This window comes from Thalassophryne amazonica, chromosome 19 (assembly GCF_902500255.1).
Source record: "Thalassophryne amazonica chromosome 19, fThaAma1.1, whole genome shotgun sequence".
NCBI lineage: Eukaryota > Metazoa > Chordata > Actinopteri > Batrachoidiformes > Batrachoididae > Thalassophryne > Thalassophryne amazonica.
This window is the reverse complement of record NC_047121.1, coordinates 34,449,936-34,464,114: the sequence shown is the minus strand read 5'-3', so window position 1 is coordinate 34,464,114 and position 14,179 is coordinate 34,449,936. Positions and strand designations below refer to the sequence as shown.

The 14,179-nt window shown below is 39.6% G+C and overlaps 1 protein-coding gene across 1 annotated transcript in view; it reads right to left on the bottom strand.

Annotated features, from left to right (window-relative positions):
- frmd6 (FERM domain containing 6) overlaps positions 1 to 13,050 on the bottom strand; it is a 79,115-nt gene extending 66,065 nt beyond the window's left edge. The window contains exon 1 of the mRNA XM_034159329.1: positions 12,879 to 13,050. The gene's annotated coding sequence lies outside the window, so the exon portion shown is untranslated. The remainder of the gene's footprint in view (positions 1 to 12,878) is intronic.
- Between the last annotated feature and the right edge of the window lie 1,129 nt (positions 13,051 to 14,179).

The window sequence follows — 14,179 nt, the reverse complement described above, 5'->3', positions numbered from 1 at the left end:
TAGTCTACTTTCTTTTCACTTCTCCAAATCCTCTACTTGAATGTCAACAGTAAAGTAACTGAACTGAAGAAGTTAGCTTGTGAGCCTTTCAAAGCTTGTTCACTTGCAAAGATCGCTTCCTGACACACAAAGCATATAGTCTGACCGGCTATATCCACATCCAGGGCATCCGTAGATTCTGCAAAGATCACAGCATTCCATGTAGATCCAAGTTTTAAAACCCCTACTTTATAAATGCTACTTCCATATTTGACACTGACACTTTTAAGACTGAACAATTAATTCACAAACTAATTTGAACTAATTGTTCAAACTAATCACAAACTTGATTGTCAAATTAACTGATAACAGAAAAACAATGGTGCGCTTCAGTCCATGTACTTGGCAACATAACTATTCACTGTGTAATATTTATACTGTATCTTTTTCTTCTTCTTTTAACAGACTCTAGATGGTAAAAAATAAACACACAAAGGCTGTAAGCAAATTTAGTTGCACCCCATAAATACTTGCATGCCCTGTGCATGTGTTTTTAGCCCGTGAAACTAATCTCAGGCAGACAGAAAACACACTACACTTTTTAAGACTTGATTCCCAAGATTGCCTGGCCATATGATCATCTGGCTGTCTATACTGACTGTCAAAAGTCCTCCTCTATTTTTCAACTTAGTTGCCAGGGATGATAAAAAAAAATCACTGATCAGCGTCAAACTAAATATTTGAAAACTAAAACCAGCTACATACTTAAAGCTGGAAACACTAAATAAAAGAATCTGAATTATGGTACTTTTGCTTTACAAAATCTAAAATAAAACATAGACATTTGATGCTACAAATCTGAGATAAATGTCATACAATTTAAGTGCGGGAGGTCTGGCCTGTTCACAGCATTGTGCCATAATTCTGTTACATAATTCACAGAAAAAAGGACGATTCCACGGAGGGCTTCATTAGACTAAACCACAAATCACACAGTGACACAAGTGCAATATTTAATGCATACATCACAAATTTATTGAACAGATTTTCTGACTTGAATGATAATTTATAAAGAATCATATCATTTGGCTTTTGAATTTCTGTTTTGTTATCTTGATACTTTAAAGCTGCAGCATACTTCATCAGACAATGTCTGCTGGCTTATCCTCACATAAGGGATCGTATGAAGGTACTAGCAGAATATTTGGCATTTTTCTTGGTATAATCAATTTTTCCATTGTTGATTTCTCATGACAATCAATGGAAGAAATCCTCTGGAAAAGAGTTCCTCATCTATCTACAGAAAAATCATGCTTGATGTTACCTAAGCAACAACAAACTTTTGACATTTGCATCCTCCAGAACTAACATGAGTTTCAAAGACCATATTGGGCATGGGGGTCAGTATAACTATGGCAATTGGGCACTGCAGTCTCGTTTGAGGGTGGGCACTAAAGGGGTAAAATATGACGCATATGACGGAATTTCTCTACTTCTGGGGGAAAAAACCACGACATTTTCAATGGGTTTTTCGGGCAAAGTACATGCAATCAAAGTGAAAATGCACAGAAAAAGTGACGATGCGGTGGAAAAGTGGACATGTGTTGCGATTTGTTTATGACCCGGAGCTCAAACGTGTCGAGGAGGTTGTGCAGGCAAGAAAACACAGCTACTCTGGTTAGCTGTGTAGGCTAACACTTACAGACACAACATCTCCCACCTGCTGAAAAAAAACTGCACTTTTCGTGACTGCTTTGGTGATTTCAGATGAAAACAAAACAGTACATCATTTTCCCGTGTGAAGTTATGCTGTGTATATATTGCACAATGGAGCGCAAATCCTGCAATATCACGCAGGGTTCAAAAGAGACTGCGGTGCCCTATAAAAAGTAAAAGAACATGCTTTGCTCGATGAAAAACAGAATAAAAATTGGGCAGAGATTCACAGAAAAGCAGTGACACTCAACAGTGCCAGACATGGAAGGAGAACTGCTGTGAGATCACTAACAGGACAAGGAAAATATTTTGCACTCACAGGGGGATAATCTGCCTCCTTGTCGATATTTTTAATCCTCCAGCTGCACACAACATACAAAGGCTATAAAACTCTAGTTACACAGAGGCAAAGTCCATTCTGCACCCCTTGAGCGAGCAGAAAATTGGTGCGGATGCCACAGGATGATGAAGGGATGCACAGCTCAAGCCAAGGTCGTACAAGGCATCCTCAGTGGTTGCAAACTGGACACCATGGTCGGCGTGAAGTATGAAGCATTCACCTGACAAACGCAGAACAGTCTCCAATGCTGGAGGACACCCAAATGATGCATAGGCGGTGCACAAACAATGCACAGACAATGCTATGATGACCCAATAGATTATGAATGAATGCACAATGATCCGGGCTGTTTACAGTGATTTTTATGAGTAAAGTTCATTTTATAAAGTGCTGTTATAAAGTGCAAAATGAGATGCTTGTCAGCTGATGTCTGCTGAGTTCATCAGAAAGTTTTGTGCGTGTTCAAAACTTTAAGCTGAGATCAGGTGGAGAGCTTTGTTTTCTACATTTCCTGCTACTCTCCAATGGTTCATTCTGGGCTTCTGAAAGCTCCAGTATCAATTCAGAAGCGGACATGCAGCACACCATATCTTGAAGAATAAAACAGTGCACTCTCTCTGTCTCTCGCTCTCTGTCTCTGTTCCTCTCTGACTCTGTCTATCTGCCTCTCTCTGTCTCTCGCAGCAAGAAGGTGTGTCAGAGTTGTTTGATGTCCTAGCACACAAACAGTGAGGAAATATGGTGTCATGCTTTTACACCATGGCAAACTCTGCTCAAATCCAGCATATACATCAGAAAATCCTTCTGCTGATGTCATCTGTAGTGTCCCAACTGCACGGGAGACAATAACGATGCACATTGGACGCTGATGCAATTACACAGAAACGTGTTTTTGCATCCCTTCAGCTTCCTGGCAAATTTTTAGAATGCACAATGGACTCCTAAAGGATGCCGTACTGTGTAACGGCCCTTAAAAAAATATGCCTGTAATTCACATACTTTGCGTGCATCCCAAGCAGTTAACAAGAAGTATGCCTGCTTATTCCTGAGGTCCAGTGGAGCGATATTTTTTGGTTAACATTTAAAAGACGTGTGGCACCACATGATTCAACGTGCTCATTCAGAAAAAACTCAGTCTGCAAAGATAAAAGTTACAATTAAAGGAGGATGAAAATACTGTAGGCAGCTTTGTCACTGTAAACAAAACATAACACAGAGGAGAAAAGGTAAAGTTCAAAACATAGTGAGCTGCCAGTCAAGTATAAATTGAGCTCAGTTACCTTTATGGAAAAATGATTTCAACTTCATAACATCTGGCTTCCATGTGCTGCTGAGTATGCGGAATGAACACACACACACACACACACTGCCAGCCCTGCCAGACATGTTAGAACACAGTCAGCAGTCGTTTCCTTCGCTCTCTGCCCAGCATTCAGGTCTGGACTCTGCATGAGTAACCCCACAAAGCTAGCAATCTAAGTGCAACACACCACGGAGACGTCAACCCGACCATTACGTATGCTTGAAATAGAGTGAGGAGCCTCAAAGGAGGGAGTTAAAAAAGGAACTGCAATTATAAAAAAAAAAAATCCCAATCAAACCCTGTTGTTTGGACTCGAGAAAAGACTGATATAAGAGAATGAAAAGTGTTTGTGCAGGTGACCGGAACTGTTTCCTGTGCGTAGCGTTCGACCAGGAATGTCTCCTGTTGTTGACACAGTTACACCTGAGGAGTCACAAGACCAACAGGCGATGTGTGCCTTCCTGAGGAAAGACTATTTCCAGGATCATAGTGTGCAGAACGTTAAATACATCACTTTAAAAAGTGTGAAAAAAGTCAACTTAACTCCCGGTCATTTGGTAATGTGCTAGCATTTTTTTTTCTAGCTATGAAGTCAACCACACTTAAAATGACCCTAAAACAAGAAAATAAAGGGATTGCAAATGGTTTGGCTTTTTTATACCTACTGCCAAAATCTAAATACGGAACACAGTAAACTGAACATGGGGGCAACACAGGGGGATTTCCTTCACCGGCAAAAGACAACTTTCTGTTGCCTCGAACTCTTACTGCAATCACTCATTTTAAATGGCGACACCTCCCATCACACTGTGCAGCTGCTGTCATTAACCATGAGTTACGCCTGTTTGGTCAAACAAAGCAACAATTGTAAAACAATAATCTGAGTTCAGCTGCAAAGGAGGCTACAAAAGTAAGAAGTAACTACAAATAGTCTAATTAGTAGCCTTTCATAAAATGCAGGGGCACAAGTTGGTCATTCACTGATTTTCAAACCATTTTTTTTGTTGTTTTTTGGGGGGGTTTTTTGCAAGCCACTTGTACCACCATGCTGCCACATTTTACAAAATTCTCATACTCAATAAAGGTTTGTACTCATTCTGTCTAAAATTAACGTGAACAACCAAACTGTCAGTTTCAGCTCTGTACTGAAAAAAGTTGTTTAAAAGAACGAGAGCAGGAGAAGACAAAGCAAAGATTTAATCAGCTATTCTACATCCAATGTAATATGTCAAGAACATGGTTTGAGCAGAACCCAATAATCAGAACTAAATTTGTGGAACAGGTTTAAAGTGTTCAGTAGACACATGTTAAATGTACATTTGCTGCATGAAACCTAAATTTTCTTGTGACTGATTCTACCAAAGTCAACTAACTATCCTACAGGAAACACTGCAGCCGTGAGACAAACTGATAATATCCTCAGGGGATGCTCTTAAGTTGAAACTCTTTGGTGCACTTCCTCCAAAACACTCAAGCTTCACCAAGGAGAGCAAACAACCAAAGGAAAAAACAATCCAAGGAAGAGGGAGAAAAGGAGACAAATACAGGAAGAACTCAACCTTTTTTTTGTTGTTTCGTTTTTTTAAACTTCAGACAAGATTTGGAAAGTCATACAACGTCACTGCAGTTGGAGAAAAACCTGTAACTTTGTCACTGGTAGACTCTTGTATCTGCATGAAATCCAGTGTGATGAATCAAGATCAAAACACAAGGTTAATCTTGTAAATCCGGCTGCTTTTCTCAGCTGTTTAAAAACTGACGTACCTGAGATACAAAATAAGCTGAATAATGTTAGTCATAGGAGCACAAACCTTAGGGCACCTGTATCATTTACACCAAAAGGGCCTTTTGCATACCTTCACATCCACACCGCGGAGATAGCACATTTAATAGGACACACAGATACAGTTTCTTCTTCTCTGTTGCAATAATAATAATCTCAGTCTTTGTCAGGGTATTGTTGCACCCTTATTCCTAAATGACACCATTCTGTTTCCTCTTACACTGTCTTCTAGTGGGAAGATTTAGTGATAAATGTAGAAGAAAGCGCTTCATTTACAAACTACAAAAATGGTATGAATATCCCTTCATATCACATATCAAGGTTCCCCTTTAGATGAATATGTATTGCAGGGAGACAATTATTTTAAACAGGTTATCTCTAGTTACCTATGTACAGAACAACAAAAATGCTTTTTCTTGAGGCTGCCAGCGATTGTATTCACTGCAAAGCTTTAGCGTCAGACAAAGCCAGCCCCGGGGCAGCGGTTTCAGTTGAGTTACAGATGATCTCTCTATAATAACGGGGAAATCAATAATAAACTCATAAACACAAACAATCAAGCATTTTCTGCAGTGCGCACCCACTAATGCTGCACGCATGTCTGACACAGTGCAGTAAGAAGATAGCTCCAGACACAAAGTAATTTGTGTATTTCATAGGTGGTATTACCTTACTGTGCAATTACTGTCTACCCCAGAATTCAAATACTACTGAATGAGTCATTCACAAGTGCGCGCACACACACACACACACACATGCACGCACGCACGCACTCCGATCACTTTTGTTCGTATTTCATCTTTGTTTCCTACTCAAAACACTGGACTTCCTGTCCACACAGCACCTGCACCTACACTTTTCCATTCATTTACTGTGTGTGACCACTCAGTCAAAAATGTGGACCTATGCAAAAAAATTGTGCTGTTTCTGAACCGTTTTCCACCCCAAGAATTCTAAAATGTAACAAGACTAAAAGCTACAACATTAATTTTTGACACTGCCACTTTGTGAAATGTAAAATAAATTGTATCTCTTGCAAAATATCTGCACATTGTGCAACAATTATTGTGTTAAATTGACTAGACAGAAGCAGCCAGAGGGTACATTACTCTGTCAAGAAGAAAACAAACGCCTCTACGGCCAGTCCAGGTTGGAACTGCTTTCAGGGAGAGGCCTATTCTAAACAAGCCCCAACTGTCCGTTTTTCAGCAGATGAAGAATATTTGTCACATCATAAGCTTCTTGAAAAATACAGTTACACAATGAAAATACATCTTGCAATACTAAAGAACAGAACTGCTGCCAAAACAGACCAACTGCACCCAGTTGACATAGACCCTAATCGACCCAGCACAAAGGAGGGCACAGCACAGCGCAAGTGGCATTTGCAGCCTAAAGTCAAGCCCATTGTGTTTGTCATATTTAAAGGGTCAACACTCAGATGTGTCTTACAAAGGCGGATTCATGATGAACATATAACCTACTTGTATACACAAATAAACTGAATTGAAAACACCCATTAAATGAAATAAAAGTAAACACTCATGGAAAAAAATGCAAAATTTCACCTTACTGCTTCACCTCAGGGAGATCTGGTTGCGACGACGCCAACATCTGCGGGCACACTGTCAGATTTGTAAAGATGCATTAACTTGCAAAAAAACCTCTCAATTTATCCCACTTTCTCAGTAGCAGACCACTAAGTGCTTGGCATACTCAAACTCTTAAAGGGGACACCAGATAACACTCTGATTGGTTTATTGTTATGTCCCAAATATACCCATAACGAGTGAAGATGATAAATCCAACCACTACTGCACTCAGATTACATGACTTCTAGATAGCAAAAGGAGTTAAACACACCTCAAATCCACCTGCGCTTTACGTTTTACATCATGCATTATAGATCGCCAAGATAGAGCCAGACAAAATCTCATCAAAATACTTGAGCAATATTTTGGGACGGCTCACAAAATATCTAGGGCTGAAACGATTAGTCGAGTAACTTGAATAATTCAATTACAAAAAATGTTTGTGTGTCCGAAGCTCCATTTAACATTGTAGTATATTTGCCAGGCCTGTGTGTGGCACTGTAATGCCCCCCCAAAAAACAGAAGAAGACTAGCGCATGCATAAGTCATGTAGCGCTAATCCATTTAGCACCAAAAGCTACTGCCCTCCAACGCAACACACAGAGTAAAATAAAGCCTTTAAAAAGAAAGATGGTCCACGCTGATCTGAAATAGACTGACTGCGCATTTAAAGCAAAGCAATGTGTTTCTGTATTTTTAAAAAACACACGGTCTACTCTATGTGGGGAGTGACTATTGACCCGGCAGCCGGCTGCTGTCTCTCTTTGCCCGGTCTCTCTCTCTCCCCTCACACCGGGTGAGTCACAGCTCCATCCCTGGCCACACCGACAAACAGTTTCTGAAAGATCCTCTCAGCAAACTCCACTCTTTCTTCCGTGTTTTGCTCAGACTCGCACTGAGTGTCTCGCTTTTTAAGTTTTGCTTTTTGGGCAACACACAATGCTTCACAAACATGGTAACTTAAATAAAATAATAATAATAATAATAATCACTATGTAACAAATTTTTATTTTTGTTTTGTTCCTGGGTACACAGTGTGTTTTCCTAACCTGTTATGCCTTAAATAAATAGAAAATAGCTGTTATTCCACAGAAACTTTGCTTCTGTGATCAGGACAATGATATTTTGAAATTTGTTTTCAAGAATATTCTCAATTCGCCTTCACTACTACTGAGCAGCCTTCTAGAATATTCTTTAACTGCTAGAACTGTCCAGAATTTTCTAGAAGTTTCCAGAATTATCTAGAAATTTCAAGAAACTTTCAGAACTTTCTAGAATGTTAAAAAAAAATTAAATCAAAGTTTTTGCTGAATGTAGTCATTTTTCCATAGACTTTAGACATAAGCAGTTGAAACATAACACTTAGAAGCCAGGAACAAAATTGTGTTACATAGTGTAATAAACTGACTGTGGGGCTTGCATGTTCAACTTCCAGCTGAAATGCATCTGCTGAATCACAGAAAAAGAGGGATAAAAAAAAAAAATCAGGCAGAGACCCAGTCCACCAAACTTAAAAAAAACAAAAAACAAAACTCAAAAATGGTTACATTTTACTAGTTGGGGAAAAAAACAAAACAAAACAGAAAGCCATATCCTGTTGCCATTTCAGCAAAATGGCAACGGGATATGCTTTAGGGAGACCCTGGACTATTGATGTTGTTTAAAAACGCAAAAGTACTTTTTATCCGATTCCTCGTTACATCGCCGAATAATCGATAGAATACTCGATTACTAAAATAATCGACAGCTGCAGCCCTAAAAATATCACAAAACTACTGATCACAATGCCTTCTTGGCAGTGGTGGTAGTTATACACAAAGGCCATATAGTACTGTACAAAAGTCTGAAGCACCCTAGTGTTTTCATGGAAATCCAACTTTTGATGTTATTTTCTCCATTATAAAACAAGTAAAACAGCATAATTCAAAATTCTAAATACTACCTTTTGTCAAAAAATAGTGCAGAGAATACCTATTTTATTGAGAAAATTTGCATATTAAAGAAAGTAACACAGCTTTGTGGATTAATAAAAACCTAATTATTTCATACATGTATATAAATGGTAAATGGACTGCATTTATATAGCGCTTTGCCATCTGTATCAGACGCTCAAAGCGCTTTACAATAATGCCTCACATTCACCCCAATGTCAGGGTGCTGCCATACAAGGTGCTCACTACACACCGGGAGCAATAGGGGATTAAAGGCCTTGCCTAAGAGCCCTTAGTGATTTTCCAGTCAGGCGGGGATTTGAACCCATGATCTTCTGGACTCAAGCCCAACACCTTAACCACTAGACCATCACCTCCCCCTTGTCTGAGATGAATTCCTCAGACAAGACTCCCGCACCAGCTCCTCTTCAGGGAATCCTCCCTACCACATATGAGTACTTACATACCGTCATAGGGGGCGCACTATTGATTTTTGTGTGAATTTTCCAAGGTTTGACGACCAACGTGTTTCCAGCGCAGGTTTCTTTGTAACATGCGGTGTATTCAGAAAAAGAAAAAAATACATCTGAATATGATTAAGTAATCACAAATAAAGTACTAATAAATACATACCCTGAAACACAACCGCATCCTGCTGATTTTACTTCATCTGTGTTCGCACACAGCAGCCATGTAGAATATCATTCTGCTGTCTGGCATTACTCTGGTTCTACACAGCTTTGCATGTAAACAAAATCTTTATCTTCCTCAAGATTTCTAAGTTCTACAAGTTCCACATGACAGTCAGTAAACATCCAATAACCAAATTGTCATGCTTGTGTTGCTTGATTCTTACATTTGTGCGTCCAATGAGCCTGTATGTATGCATACACATTGCTAACATGAATAGCCATTTCAAGTCCCATGTCCACAGATCAGCTCTCCTGTTGAGACAGTGACCACGGCATCCACTGTCATCAACGGCCATTGCTTTCTCTCAGACTGTTGTGTGTTGGGGGGTTTGGCTGGCCATTTTGGTGTTCTTTTCTTTTCTTTGCTCTCCAGGTGGTATGCAAACTGGTTTTTGTCTGCGGAGAAGGTGCTGGCAGAAGAGTCCTTCACCCTCATCAGCATGATTGCAGCACCTGTGGATGATGCTCATGTGCAAACTTAAAGACTTTCAGCTGAAGCAGATAATGAGATGGCGTTCTGCATTTAAGCCATGAGTGATTCAAGCAGAATTGCCGGGAACTCGACCTTGTGACGTTCGTTTGTGAGATGCTGAGGACCGCGCCTGGGTTTGACACATCATGCCTGTGAAGGAGGACGGGTGAGGGACACATGCTGTCAGCACACATCAGAGGTGATTGATTGTCTGAATAAGTGTTAATAGTAATTTGGTATTTGTTACGCAGTATATTTGAACGTTGATGAGAATTGTGCAGCTCGCTTCTCACGGCCGTAGCGTGCGGACTGATGATCCTCCACCTGTTGTGAGAAGCTGCTCATTTACATAAAGCTTAAATTCAGACCTGAATGTGTTGCTGATAGTGTGTGCCCTTGAAGGATATTAGTTGTAGCTGTTGACTTACCTCACCTCTTCTATCCTTCACAGAGTCAGTTTGTCGTGTCCACCTGGTGGGTGTTTGGCGGTGAATGTGAGTCCAGAAGCGCCGGGCTTCGATCCCTTTGGGCGCTGGAGAGCGCGCCATCCTTCACTCCGCCAGACAAACGCACTTTATGTTGTACACCGAGTATTGCACAAGAGGGGGATAATAAAATTGTTTTGTTTTTTGGAACCGCTTTCTGGTTATTTAGCGCTGGGTTCAGTCAGACGCAGGTCCGCTCCTCAACCCGCGTCGGCACATAACACAGACTGCTCATTGTACACATCTCCAAAATCAAATATATTTGTGCAGCTTTCTCTGCGAGACTCACCAGTTTCCGGTTCCAAACACCCCTTACAGTGAGACATTTTTTCAGCTATGGGACCGTCATATTTCTGAAATTTCTGTGCTTGGACTTGGAAATAATCCATGTGAAAGTTACAGTAAACAAACACTAAAAATAATTACAAAATAAAGCACAACAGCACAGGCACTGCAAAGCGAAAATTGTCACTGCTTAACTGAAGTTCGCTGATCTACAAAAAAGAAAAAAAAAAAGGATGTTGTCAACGCAGTGGAGTTTGGTTGATTTTTCCTATATGGGGTATGGAAAATTGGCCTCTGGCAGCAGCCACCCAGAAACCCCAAGCAACACTTCCAGGACAAGCTTAAGAGCACCTTTCTTTGCTGTTACATCAAGCCCAGCTCTTGGGAGACCATTGCAGAAGACCTGCCTTGGGAGACCTTTGCAGAAGACCTCCCCCTCTGGCAGCACACCATCATCGAAGGAACTACTGTCATGGAGGAAAACCAATAAAGCAAGTCCAAGGTGAGATGTCAGTAACAAAATGATCATGTTATTCTTCCTCGCCCACCGCCAACCCTCGCATTGGACGGCTGCCCCCAGCATTTCCACAGTACCCTGGGTCTCAGGAGCCACATCTGGTGCGGCCATGGCCCCAGGCAGCAGAAAGGCTCATAGCTCTGCTTGGACAACTTACTCAGACACGAGTGAATGCCTATGACGACAATCTAATGCATGACTCCACACAGAAAACCTGACATAGCAATCAATGATTAATGAGTTGCTCAACTTGATGTTTTTGTAAAACCATGAGATGGGTGACTCAAAAGACATCAGATTTAAAGATAATGGTTGACAAGCAGAAGATCATTATTTTGCTTAGTATGTAATTCTTAGCATCCTTCAATATAAATTAGTCAATATATAGAAAATATAGTACTTTTTCCATCAACTTTGTTCTATGTATTTTGGTTTACAGCATGACGAACAATGTAACTAAGAACAACGGCAACTCACGCCTGAATTCAAGTGACCTCTGGTGACCAACTATTAATGGCTTTATTTGCAAAACTGCGACATCAGTGATCCTACAGAGGATAAATATTTGAGTCTCTTACTACTGTAACTCAGAATGAACGCCTCATTTCCAGGATGAAGAGCTAAATGTTTTTAAGGAATTAAACAGGTAATGTTGACCTGACATAACTTACTTGAAAATCATGACAAGCATTATTTTTGCACAGCATATTTTTCAGTGACAGGGAGATAAAAACAAGTAACCAAAAATCTCTAAGTCTTCCACAAAAATAAATAATAAAATAAAAACACTTTAAACAATAAAATATAGTGCAGGTGCTCGGATACAGAAAAAGCAGTAACACAGACGTGAAATTCTGTATAATTTTATGGGAAAACTTGTGGATTCCCACTGCTTCTTGCACCCATAGTCTTCTAGAATGGTGTATCATTAAACGGAGGGCTAATCATTGGCATTCCTGGGGAGTGAATCAGCTTTGCAGTTCGTCCTTGATCCCCACAGATATATGGCACAAATTTACCGGATGCCCTTCCATTTTTACAGAAACAAAATATCCTATTGTCATCACTCACTCAGTTCCAGTCAAATATCTGACACAAAGGGAAATAAAGCTGTACAAGTCTAATCGATCAAATAAAATAAATAAAAAAAAAAAAACAGAATGGACCAGGAACTTTCTGTTTTGAAAGCAAGTGCACTGATCACTTTGCAATTTCTCCCAAATGATGACAACGACGCAGACGATTTGCAGACAAACAAACATTAGACAGACATTAATTTATGCCATTAAAGCGTCACACACAACAACACATGGGGGATGCATTTGCGAAATAGTAGTTACACAATAATAGCAACTACAATTTGAAACTCACTGAGGGCAGTTTTCAGATCGGGTCAGAGAAAAGTGACGAAAACACATTGTTTTTTATATATATTTAAAATGACAAGTTTCGAATGGATTAACATTAACCAGACCACAAAATAAATCTAACATTAAGATGCAATGTCTCATATAGAAGAGAAAACACGTGCTGGTTAGAGCTCACTCACATTTTATGGCATGATTCCCGGTAAAAGAAATATTCTGGCACCATCACTGCTTCGATTTCACAACTCTTTCAAATACTACCAACTGTTACTCCAACAGAATTGTATAAACATGCATTCTGTAAGCGTTAAATGATTCAGTGTGGTGAAAACGACGCTACTGCTGGAGTCTTATTCCCAAAGAGAAGGAATAACACCGCATTAAAAGCTCAGAGCCAGAACAAAACAACAACTTACCTTTAGCCAGAAAAAGAATTATTCCCTTTTAAAGTGATAATCCAACTGCCTTCTTTTATGTTCTTATAAAAAACAGCCAGAAATCCACACTTGGGACAGACTTTAGTAAGTTTTGGTTGATTTCTTGCTCGGACGCTGAGCAGACAGACACATCTTGGCTGTCCGAGCTGGAACAAGTAGAGGAGAATACATGCGTGGTGGACGAAACCATAAAAGAGGGGGAAACGGAGGAAAAGCAACGTTTCATTCTTGTGTGGTTTAGCGTTGTAGAGAGGAAAAGGTGCCGAACATTTTGTTAGGAACGCAGCTGATAATGTAACAGAAAACGATCGGCGTCGTTCTGTGTCTTTTATTGTCGAGAAACGCCGTCATGGTTGCAGCTTACACCCCTGATAACCGCCACACTTGGTGTCGTCTGTCATTCCATTCCTGCAGTCCTGACTCGCTCGAGCCGTATTCATTTTCGAAAAAGTATTAACAGGCGTGACTGTTAAAGATGCAAAATATGTTTTAATCTACCTTTTTTAATTAAATGCGGTAGTGTTTTCTCTTGTTAAATATGTGAAAGTGCCACAATTATTTATATGTACAAATAGAAACCCCCTGCTCAAAGCAAAGTTTTGTTTGAGAATGGTTTGTTTTTACACTTTTGTGATGTATGTCACGGAAGTGACACGTAAGTCCTTTCTGGGACCTGTAATGCAACACACATTTGAATAATTACGGCCATTATTGTCTTATTGATGGCTGCATTAACTGGAGTTAACTTTAACACTGTTTTAAGATAAGATAAAACTTTATTGATCTCACAGAGGAGAAATTCACATGTTACGTCAGCTCTTAAAAAACACACAAGATGGGTGCAAGTAGAGGAAAATGTTCATCAAACAGCGTGTGCAAGGATAAGCAATGATAATAATACTTGTAACAGTACAATAAAATAATGAGGTAGAAATAGAATATATTATATATATATATATATACATACATACACACATACACATATGTACACACATACCTATACACATACACATATACACGAACATTAACTTTAACATGAAATCTAAGTGTCAAAAGAGCAGTACATAAAGAAGAAGAAAAAACTATATAAAAAAAGGCACTAGCAGATTTTTTTTGTATTAGTTAATTTCATGAACTAAGTCTATGAATTTAATTAAGAACAACTTTTAACTTGTCTTTTCCACTCCCTAATTACTGTACACAGCAAAAATGTCAAACACCCGTGTTGCTTCGGAAAGCTATAAGAGAACGACTTTTGTACATCTGTTCATAGCTAATCC